The following is a 12,825-nucleotide window of genomic DNA, read 5'->3' on the forward strand; positions in this document are numbered from 1 at the left end:
TAACCAGCTTTGTACTGGAAATGTGACCTTCACTCCTTCTTTCTGACATTTAGCAGTGTTTTGTGTTGATGTAAGTTCAAATCGAAGTGGATAAGAATAGAAAACATTTTTACTATTTGATTACATTCTCAGAGAAAAATACAGTGAGCATCTAAAACTAAAGGACACTTTTGTTCTGGACCTAAAATGCTTGGTGAATTTGGGGGACCCCCCCCACAGTTTTTTTGCAGTTTACTCAAGCTTTCATGTCTCACCCAATCCTTTTATAGCTACTCCATTTTGTGACATCTTTCGTTTCATTTGTCAGGTTAATCAATCTTGTCTTGGAAGTTGCTATTACAAAAACTGACTCTGTGAAAACCCTATAGCTTTCTGGTAAGTTAATTTCCTGGATCTCTATTTGGTTAATGCACCAACTGAATGTTTCAGTAAGCAAAGTCTTAATAAATAGCCAATAATAAATATGCCAAATGGGAATAACTTACATTGCGTACAATTGTGGTTACATTTCCTGCATTGTCATATTTGATAAGTATTGCTTCAAATTGTGAGATTTGAATAGTCAGTGTGCACCAAATGGTTTTGTTTCCTTTGTTTGACTATATTAAAGCTTTCAACAAATAATTATATTCTGTTGAAAAGCAGCAGCATTTTCCCACTGGTGAACTGAAGGCCTTTCTGATTTAAGCTGTTTCGTGGGATTATTTGTCTTTTCCTGTCCAATTCTATGATTGCAAAGTCTGCAGAATATTAATTCCAACCTTTCGTGGGCATTCATACTTGTGTGACCCATGCTTGGCAACACTACTGATTGAATTGACAAGGCACCTGGCTAGAAATAGAACCAAAAGTAACTCTATTTGAACATTAGGGGAAGACTTCTGGCACAGTTGAAAAATGTGACAGAACTTCTTTTTCCCCAGTCCCTATAGCTATAATAGCAGATGGCCAAGAGCATAAATGAACTAGAATTTTTATGCCAGAAGGGAAAGGATTGGTGCAAGAAATAAACCCTGCATTCCTCTCTCAGGGCAGCAGCCTAAAGCAGAACTGTCACATTGTCATAGGGATTGCTGATCTCTTATGGTGTTGTAAAGGTCATAATTGAAATCCATGATGGAGCATGATTAATCAGTTCACTCACTTGAAAATAAGAAAATGTCAAGCAGTGTACAACACAAAGCATTCATGAACAGTGTCCACGCATTTGGTTGTTGAGGTCAGCAGAAAATTGTTAACAAGGTAGTTCAGACCCAACATTTTGATGTATTTGATGTAACCACAGTTCAAAATATGCCCATTAAGAGTGTTTGTATTATATCCACTTTTGAGCTTCATCTAAGAGAAAAACATATGCATTTCTTTCTTATAAAATGCTACTTCCCCCCGACTGAGTAATATGTTGCATTATGGGGCATATCTCTTAAATAGACTATTCAGTCATCCATAGTTGGTGTGGCAGCAGCAGAGCATCAAGTGCTTTTATATGCCATTGTGTTCGTACAATTTTTATTTTGCAAACTGGTTCTTATGTACATTATTTTCAAAACAGGACTTCACCAGATGATGTAGAATACCAGTAACTGAGAACTGATTAATTTTCAGTATTTGTATGCAGAAAAGAAAGCTATTTCAAACTATCTCAGATAATATAGTTCATCCAGATGCAATTTGCTATGATATAGGCTCTACCATATAATTCCGCAGTTTGAGGCAGAATTTACATCTATTTCACATTTATTGCAGCACATGGTTTTTTTCCGGGAGCCACATTCCATGCAATCCAAAAATATTTTTTTGCTGCAACCATGTCATCTTGTTGGACTGCATTTTAATATCCATTTCAATATGGTAACCAATATAGTAGACAGCTCAGAAGAATCACTCTGAAGGGTGAGGTGGGGATTGGAGAAACAGCCCTTCCTTTCCTCCCCACAGTTGCCCATAGTCTCTTATCAGCTTACATTACAAGTAGCCATCATTGTCAGTCCTTTTTTGTCTCTTAGTTCATAGTTTATGGTCTCCAGTTTGTTTATTACAGCACCCTTATTTTGTGTCCGTTGATAGCAGTTTTTTTTTGTGTTGAAATTACCGGTTTTAAGTAATGTCTCCCATAAGTAACTTAAAAGTAGATATCGTCAGAGTAGTGAGTCAACTTAAATCATTTAATAAAAGTAAGCCTTTCGGTCTAGATTGTATACCAAATAGATTTGTCTCAAGTACACTGATTCAATAGCTCGACACTTAACAATCATATAAAACTGCTCACTCAACAAAACATCCATACCCAAAGAGTGGAAAGTTGCACAGGTCACAGCAATATTCAAGAAAGGCAATAGCAGTAATCCACTAAATTACAGATTCATATCATTAACATCTATATGCAGCAAGGTTTTGGAACACATAATGTGTTCAAACATTATGAATTACCTCGAAGAGAATGGTCTATTGACACATGCTCAATACATACTGAAAAAACATTGTTCTTGTGAAAGACAACTAGCTCTTTAGTAATGTGAAATGCTGAGTGAGTGCTATTAACAAAGGATTTCAGAGTGATTCTGTATTTCTAGATTTCCAGAAGGCTTTTGGCACCATAAGTCACAAGCAGCCAGTAATCACGTTATATGTTCAAAGATCATTGTCTCATTTATGGAACTGGATTTATGATTTTATTTCAGAGAGGTGACAGTTCGTAGTAACCGGAAAGTCATCAAGTAAAACAGAAGGTAGTGTTATAGGCCCTCTGCTGTTCCTTATCTATATAAATTATTTAGGAGACAATCTGAGCAGCTGTCTTAGGTTGTTTGCTGATAATGTGTCATTTATTATCTTGTAAAGGCATCAGAAGAGCAAAACAAATTGCAAAATGATTTGGAAAAGATATCTGTATGGTGTGACAATTGGCAATTGACCATAAATAATGAAAAGTGTGAGTGCTAAAATGAATCTGTTAAACTTCAGTTAGGCCTACGTGATAAATCAATGAAGTGTAAAGGCAGTAAATTCAGCTAATTACCTAGGAATTACAGTTATGAACAATTAAATTGAAAAGGAGACACAGAAAATGTTGAGGAAGGTGAACCGAAGACTGCCTGTTACTGGCAGAACACTTAGAAGATGCAACAGATGTAATAAAGAGATTGCCTACACTACACTTGTCTGTCCGCTTTTGGCGTATTGCTGCACAGTGTGGGATCCTTACCAGATAGGTTTAAAGGAGTACATCGAGAGAGTTCAAAGAAGGGCAGCACATTTTGCATTGTCGTAAAACAGGGGGGAGAGTGTCACGGCCATGATACAGGATTTGCAGAGGACAGCGTTAAAAGAAAGATGTTTCTCATTGTGGTGGGATCTTCTCACAAAATTTTGATCGTAATATTTGTTCACTGAAGACAAAGATATTTTCTTGATGCTGACCTTCATAGGAAGAAAAGACCAACATAATAACATAAGGGAAATCAGACTCATACTGAATGATGTAGGTGTTTGTTTTATTCTGCATGCTGTTCGAGAGTGAAATAACAGGATTATTGTGAAGATGGTTCAATGAACCCTTTGCCAGGCACTTGAGTGTAATTTTCAGGGTAGCCATGTATATGTAGATCTTTAGACCACATCTTGTAGTTACAGAGTAATCTGTCCTAATGGAACTACTAGTTCCATTAGGGCAGGTTACTTTGTGACTACAGGATATGATCTGAAGATGGGCAACATAGGCTGAAACCAGTCATTTTGAAATAAAAGAACAGCAATCAAGAGACAGAAAATAAGCATGTTTTCTGTTGAACTGGTTGTTGAACAGCTGTTAACATTACATACACACAAATGAAGAATCGGTGCACCCAAGAGATGAAACAGTATTATATATGTACATCGTTAAAACCTCTCCAAGCTTGTCACAGATACAACATTGACATCAGTACATTCAGTATATGGTATGTACTATCCTGCCCCAGGGTGTGTTGCATAGGTGGAGACAGTGGATGACTTGGGCTATGTGGCCTTGTCCAAAGATTGCTAGAGGCTATCCTCTTTCCAGGGAGGATAGTTATGTCCTACACTTATATCTTAGACTTCTCATTCAGGTCAGTCATATCGGTTTGTTCCCACAGCTTACCATTAAATGACAAGTTTTAAAACAGAATGGAATGCATGCCAAGTGAGTTAGACAAGAACTCGATTCATCAGTCCATACCACAGATTATGGGGAGAACAAAAATCAGAATATTTAAATCAACAATCATAAAATTTTTTTTATGAACACACCGTCATTTGACTGTATTGTTGTTTATTTAATTACGACCCAAGTATATACATGAATCTTGAAACACAAGGAATTTGATATCTCTTATGGAAGTAGCCCTTACAGCAGAAGTGTGTTTCATACGCTATTCAATGAGGAAAATTTCAGTGTATAAACTTGTATTAAATATAATCCACATGCAGTGCCACACATAAATTTTGCAAGTAAAACAGGTAGAAGAACTAATGGAGAAACACTATCAGATGTCCTGCAAGGGTTCAATTTGTTTTACAAAGAAGGGCAATGAAGATGTAGTCTATGGATCAGCTGAGGAAACACAATGAAATCCACTGTTTTATTCTTATTAATTATCTGTAAACATGTCAGTGTGCATAAACAGTTCATTACAAAAAGTGACTCTTCGATTATAAAGGAAACAACAGAACTTGGACTATACAAATAAAAAAAGTAAATGAAAGCAGCAATTTGGAGAAAAGTGTTAATGAAAGCAACATTATAAGTGGGTGTTAGGCACTGAAGTTAACTGCAAAAATGAACACAGTAACTGATGTGATGGAAAAATAGAACTGCATTCAGCACTAGGGGAGGAGTTTCAACAACCATTCATAACATTGGATGGTGAATGTGGTATAAACCACTAAAAGAGCTTGAAAACACTGACCCCATAAATATTGTATTTAACTTTTTTAGGAAGCAGAGCTTAATAATGTGCTGAAGTATGATAAAGAACATAAATCTGTTGGGCTGTATAAAGCTTGGAGCAATGTTGTAACATTGTACTGGAATATGGACTGTATACAGCCTGGTGGAATGATGTCTTCCCTCAGATTTTTTGAGGCTGTAGTGCCCACCCAAAAACAAATGATAAATTCACTGGAACAGTTGGCCTAAACATTGTAGACATGCCAAGAATATTACTTAGTGCAGTTAACTGAATCTGAGAGAGAGGAACTAAAGGCTACAAAGTCCTTCCAAAGAAGTGCCCAATATGCTGGACACACAGTGTCAGCATCTGTTGGTACCAATGGTACAAGCAAGGTGAGAGAGCTCATCAACATACGGATTGGCAGCAACGTAAGAATTCAAATCCACAACACCCCATCAGTCAAACAGCAATCACTGATTGCACAGTGAGCACAGCGCCAATTAGAGCTAGTGTTCCATTAAGAGTAAAGACGATCAGGAACTGTTTCTTGGAAATCAAGCTGTAAGGGTGCTGCTCTCACACCTCACCACTGCACAGACATCCAGCAATGTTGTACTGATTCAGACAGCTGCAGGAATGAATGGTTCATCATGGTAAAAAAGAAAATTATTTGGGTTGAGTATCCTTTGTCTGGAGGTTGCATCTTTGATTAGGAATCAAAAGTACTCTGTCTCGGATTTGAACCCTTCCACTGCCTAAATTTTGAATAAAAATCATCAGGAATGGCTGCGGAGGACTTCCAACATAAGAAGACACCCTCATTCTGCCAGAGAGGGCAGAGAAGCGAACATAGGTTCAGGGTACTACTCTCTTGCCATTGGGATGGGCTACAGGCTTTCTCTGTTGGCAAAAGATTCCGGACTAGTCCCCCAGTCTGATATCTGGGAGGGTACTGCCAAGGGGGAATGACCATGAGAAAAGCATGAAGTAACCAGTGAAAGAATAACGGTCTGCAAGTTGGGACATGGAATGTCAGGAGTTTGAACATGGAAGGGAAGCTAGAAAAATGCTAAGACTCAGTCTACATATAGTGGGGGTCAGTGAAATGAAACGGAAGGAAGAGAAAGATTTCTGCTCAGATGAGTGTACGCTAATGTCAACAGTAGCAGAAAATGGCAGGTGTAATATTTGTTATGAAAAGGAAGGGAGAGCAGAGAGTGAGTTACTGTGAACAGTTCAGTGTTTATAGGATTGTTCTCATCAGAATTGACAGCCAACCAATACTGACAACAGTGGTTCAGGTATACATGCCGAATTGTAAGCAGAATATGAGAAGAAAAAGTAAGAAAAAGAGGAAATTATGATTTAATGTCCCGTCAACATCACGGTCATTGGAGAAAGAGCATAAGCTCAGATTGTGTCAAGTATGGGGAGGGGAATCAGCCATGCCCTTTCAAAGGAACCACCCCAGCATTTGCCTGGAGTGATTTAGGGAAACAACGGAAAACCTAAATCTGGATGGCCGGACGTGGGTTTGAACTGTCGTCCTGAATGTGAGTCCAGTGTGCTAACCACTGCGCCACCTCACTCAGTGAAAAGATAAAGTATATGAGGATACTGAATGGGTAATTCTCCATGTAAAGGGAGATGAAAGTAAGTCATGGGGTATTGGAATGCAGTTGCAGGGGAAGGAATAGAAGAAATGTTATGGGAGAGTATGAGATTGGTAGTACAAATGAGAGGGGAGAAAGATCACTGAATTTTGTAGTAAGTTTCAGTTATTAATAGCAAATACTGTGTACAAGAATCACAAGAGGAGGAGGTATACCTGGAAGAGGCCAGGAGATATGGGAAGATTTCAGTTAGATTACATTATGGTCAGGCAGAGATTCCAAAATCAGATATTGGATTGTGAGGTATATCCAGGGGCAGATATAGACACAGATGACAAGTAAGAGTAGGCTGAATTTTAAGAAAATAGTCAGGTAGAATCAAACCAGAAAGGAGTGGGAAATGGAAGTAGTATGGAATGAAGAGGTATGCTCTAAGTTCTCTGATGCTATAAATACTGTGGTAATGGATAGCTCAGTAGGCAATTGAAGAGGAATGAACGTCTCTAAAATCACAGAAGTTGGAAAAAAAAACGTTGTTACAAGAGAGGTAACTGGGAGGAAATTAGGAGTATTAGAAGAAATATTTCAGCTGATCGATGAAAGTGCAGAAGGAGGGAAATGGAAGTTGAGGATCTCTTAGATGGCGATCAGTTTTTACTTTATGAAAGGTAAAGGCACCAGAGGAGTAGTTGTGATGTTGTGGTTGATAATAGAAGAATGACAGAAGAAAAATCAAGACACATTCATAGGTTTTGTCAACCTGGGAAACACATTCGGCAACATAAAATTGTGCAAGATGTTCGACATTCTGAGAAAAATAGGTATAAGCTATAAGGAAAGACAGGTTGTATACAATATGTGCAAGAAACAAGAGACAACAGTAAGAGTTGAAGACCAAGAATGAAGCGGTCGGTTTAAAATGAGTGTTAAGTAGAAGTGAAGTATTTCACCCCTACTATTCAATCTATGTGTCGAAGAAGCAATGGTGGAAATAAAACAAAGGTTCAAGGTTGGGTTAATAATCAATGTGAAAAGATATCAATGGTAAGATTTGCTGATGGCATTGCTGTCCTCAGTGGAAGTGAAGAAGAATTAGAGGATCTGTTGAAGGGAATGAACAGTCCAACGAGCACAGAATGTGGACTGAGAGCAAATCGAAGAAAGATGAAAGTAATGAGAAGTAGCAGAAATGAGAACAGCAGGGAACGTGAGAATTAGGGAACACAAAGTTAAGGAATTCTGCTACTTAGGCAGAAAATAATCCATGACGAACGAGGAAAGACATAAAAAGTTGACTAGCATCTACAGAAAGGGCGTTCCTGTCCAAGAAAAATCCACTAGTATCAAACATAGGCCTTAATTTGAGAAGAAATTTCTAAGGATGTACGTTTTGAGCACAACATTGGATGTTAGGGAAACACGGATTGTGGGAAAACTGGAACAGAAGAAAGTCGAACAAAGCATTTGAGACGCCACAATTGATGCTGAAAACTGACATGGTTGAGAGCGTTTGGGGGGGGGGGGGGGGGGGAGGTCAATTGTAAGTCCCTGGTGTGGAAGGATGTTGTCAGATCGGCCCTGGCAGGTGTAGACTTTCAGCAGGACAATACACACAATTAAAAGCACTCACCAAGGTTTTGTCATCTCGTCTGACCAACATGTTCACCAGAGGTCTTCCCCATTCTGCATATGTTGGACATTATACGATAGTGTCAGGTTCAGTCTGTTTTACCACACATCCGTTGATTACCTGTGTCAACAGGTAACAGTAGCATAGAACTCTATGTACCAAAATGACACCAGACAGCCGCATGAACATATATGGGTCACATAATTCCATTATATTCATATTAGGGCTGGGCACGACAGCTGCCTACCTGGCAGCGCGCTAGGATTGTGAGCAAGGTAGTCTCCCTGAGAGCGTGATTCGCACGCTGCCTGCCTACGTCAAGGGAAAAACTTGCCAGCGAATGCATCAGTCCTACAAGTTGAGATGGAAACACGTATCTGTTTCGATTCACTGCTTTAGCCCACGCAGTTTCGAAACATTATTATATAGTTTTAATATCCTTGTCACAAATGAAACACTCAAGTAAGATAATAAGCAATGAACACATGCTATTTACTAACATCTATCATCATATTTCATTTAATTTTACACAAAAGTATGAAGCTCGGACCAGTTCTACCACGTGAAAAAAAGAAACACTTTTTTACATTGCTCAACACTTTTTAAACTCACTTTTGTTAATATATCGATGTTTGTAATAGAATCACTGTTCTTTTAACGGATTGCTTCAGAAAGACGATTATGAGACCACTCATAAGTTTTGATTACTGAAAAAATATTTTTACACACGAGTTTGGTTACGGACGTAGAACTGCAGAACTGAGCAGGTATTTTAAACAACTGTGGGAATTGTTCATGAGAAATGCTGTTGGAGATGGTTTCCAAATTTTCTGCGGTGCGAATACTTTTCCTCTCCATACGATTACAGTGATAGCTGTGAGCTCCAACAGTATGTCAATATACTTCTTCTCAATGTCCACTGCAAAATTAGTTGCAAAAATATTAAAATCAAATTCCAACTCATATAAGTCTACCGTCAAGGTTACCGCTCAGAGTACTTTGCACATATCAAATCCATCGAAATGTTCGTCCAGGGCCTCCTTTTCCATTTCCACTTACAAGTTGTCTAAAGCCTGGAAAGCGCAAGCACGAACTTTCTGAAAGTTTCTTTAGTCACGGTGCCAAATACGTCGATAATTCTTTCGTGTTTGCCTTGCAAATTTGTGTTCAATACATTGAGATGCTTTGGCAGTTCAGTTACAAAAGACAAGACCAAATATTCACCGATAGCTGCCCAACTCTTTTACTGGTTTTTCTTTCATATTCTTGAACAAAGCTATGTCTTTAAGCATGTTGAAAATACGTTAGAAAAAACACACCTCTACCCAGCTAGCGTACTTCGTATTTACGACTGCATTGTAACTTCATATACAACATAGTGTATTTCCGATACTTTCCTATTTGATACAACTTTTTGTTTCACCAAAGCAGCGACATCAGGGGTTCTATACATACGATCGATGAGACATTTTCCGAATAAAAGATCGGTCGTATTGTGTTGGGCACTGTCTTTAGTAAGCCAGTCGATTGTGTCAGTTTTGAACGCACAGTAAGCACGTAAAGACGTGTAGAAAATATCGTCTCCCACCAAGTTCGAGTGCCTGCTGACAGATTTCGCCTGATTTTCTGCAACAAACGTGTGTTGGATTTCCTTCTTCATGGCAGTTCTTAGCCGGACCCTGCAGGGGCAATGAAGACGCTCCTTCAGCGTTTGCAATGGGAACTGTCTGATCACCCACCATACAGTCCGCACTTGGCTTCCTCTGAGTTTCGTCTCCGCTCACATGGACCAAGCTGTATGAAGACAACATTTTGGCACACACAACGAGCTGCAGACCAGTGTAGAGAACTGGCATAAAGCACCTTTTATGACGGGGGTATTGGTAAGTTGATACAAAGCTATGACATATCTAAGGCAGTGCAGCGACTATTTGGTGAAGTAGCTGGAAGATGTAGCTAAATGGCACTGAAACAGAGGATGACAGACGAAATGTCTTTCCAAAGCTGTTTCACAGAGGAAGACTGCACTGTGATTCCTTCTCTAGACTGTCGCACAGATGACAAAATGGTAGATGTCGAAACAGATGACAGAGGGATAGAAAAAAAATTAAAATCGCTCAAACGAGGAAAAGCCGCTGGACCTGATGGGATAGCAGTTCGATTTTACACAGACTACGCGATGGAACTTGTCCCCCTTCTTGCAGCGGTGTACCGTAGGTCTCTAGAAGAGCGTAGCGTTCCAAAAGATTGGGAAAGGGCACAGGTCATCCCCGTTTTCAAGAAGGGACGTCGACCAGATGTGCAGAACTATAGACTTATATCTCTAACGTCGATCAGTTGCAGAATTTTGGAACACGTATTATGTTCGAGTATAATGACTTTTCTGGATACTAGAAATCTACTCTGTAGGAATCAGCATGGGTTTCGAAACAGACGATCGTGTGAAACCCAGCTCGTGCTATTTGTCCACGAGACTCAGAGGGCCATAGACACTATCAGACCACTTGTGTGATTGGATTGAAGAGTTCCTAGATAACAGAACGCAGCATGTCATTCTCAACGGAGAGAAGTCTTTCGAAGTAAGAGTGATTTTAGGTGTGCCGCAGGTGAGTTTCGTAGGAACGTTGCTATTCACAATATATATATAAAGAGTTCCTAGATAACAGAACGCAGCATGTCATTCTCAACAGAGAGAAGTCTTTCGAAGTAAGAGTGATTTTAGGTGTGCCGCAGGTGAGTTTCGTAGGACCGTTGCTATTCACAATATATATACACTCCTGGAAATTGAAATAAGAACACCGTGAATTCATTGTCCCAGGAAGGGGAAACTTTATTGACACATTCCTGGGGTCAGATACATCACATGATCACACTGACAGAACCACAGGCACATAGACACAGGCAACAGAGCATGCACAATGTCGGCACTAGTACAGTGTATATCCACCTTTCGCAGCAATGCAGGCTGCTATTCTCCCATGGAGACGATCGTAGAGATGCTGGATGTAGTCCTGTGGAACGGCTTGCCATGCCATTTCCACCTGGCGCCTCAGTTGGACCAGCGTTCGTGCTGGACGTGCAGACCGCGTGAGACGACGCTTCATCCAGTCCCAAACATGCTCAATGGGGGACAGATCCGGAGATCTTGCTGGCCAGGGTAGTTGACTTACACCTTCTAGAGCACGTTGGGTGGCACAGGATACATGCGGACGTGCATTGTCCTGTTGGAACAGCAAGTTCCCTTGCCGGTCTAGGAATGGTAGAACGATGGGTTCGATGACGGTTTGGATGTACCGTGCACTATTCAGTGTCCCCTCGACGATCACCAGTGGTGTACGGCCAGTGTAGGAGATCGCTCCCCACACCATGATGCCGGGTGTTGGCCCTGTGTGCCTCGGTCGTATGCAGTCCTGATTGTGGCGCTCACCTGCACGGCGCCAAACACGCATACGACCATCATTGGCACCAAGGCAGAAGCGACTCTCATCGCTGAAGACGACACGTCTCCATTCGTCCCTCCATTCACGCCTGTCGCGACACCACTGGAGGCGGGCTGCACGATGTTGGGGCGTGAGCGGAAGACGGCCTAACGGTGTGCGGGACCGTAGCCCAGCTTCATGGAGATGGTTGCGAATGGTCCTCGCCGATACCCCAGGAGCAACAGTGTCCCTAATTTGCTGGGAAGTGGCGGTGCGGTCCCCTACGGCACTGCGTAGGATCCTACAATCTTGGCGTGCATCCGTGCGTCGCTGCGGTCCGGTCCCAGGTCGACGGGCACGTGCACCTTCCGCCGACCACTGGCGACAACATCGATGTACTGTGGAGACCTCACGCCCCACTTGTTGAGCAATTCGGCGGTACGTCCACCCGGCCTCCCGCATGCCCACTATACGCCCTCGCTCAAAGTCCGTCAACTGCACATACGGTTCACGTCCACGCTGTCGCGGCATGCTACCAGTGTTAAAGACTGCGATGGAGCTCCGTATGCCACGGCAAACAGGCTGACACTGACGGCGGCGGTGCACAAATGCTGAGCAGCTAGCGCCATTCGACGGCCAACACCGCGGTTCCTGGTGTGTCTGCTGTGCCGTGCGTGTGATCATTGCTTGTACAGCCCTCTCGCAGTGTCCGGAGCAAGTATGGTGGGTCTGACACACCGGTGTCAATGTGTTCTTTTTTCCATTTCCAGGAGTGTATAAATGACCTTGTGGATAACATCGGAAGTTCACTGAGGCATTTTGCAGATGATGCTGTAATATATCGAGAGGTTGTAACAATGGAAAATTGTACTAAGGTGCAGGAGGATCTGCAACGAATTGATGCATGGGGCAGGGAATGCCAATTGAATCTCAATGTAGATAATTGTAATGTGCTGCGAATACATAGAAAGAAAAATCATTAATCATTTAGCTACAGTATAGTAGGTCAGCAACTGGAAGCAGTTAATTCAATAAATTATCTGGGAGTAGGCATTATGAGTGATTTCAAATGGAATGACCATATAAAATTAATCGTCGGTAAAGCGATGCCAGACTGAGATTCATTGGAAGAATCCTAAGGAAATGCAGTCCGAAGACAAAGGAAGTAGTTTACAGTAGACTTGTTCGCCCACTTCGTTACAGGATCATTTAGTAATCGCGAAAGCGTTGCGGAGATGATAGATAAACTC

Source organism: Schistocerca americana, chromosome 6 (genome assembly GCF_021461395.2).
Source record: "Schistocerca americana isolate TAMUIC-IGC-003095 chromosome 6, iqSchAmer2.1, whole genome shotgun sequence".
Classification (NCBI taxonomy): domain Eukaryota; kingdom Metazoa; phylum Arthropoda; class Insecta; order Orthoptera; family Acrididae; genus Schistocerca; species Schistocerca americana.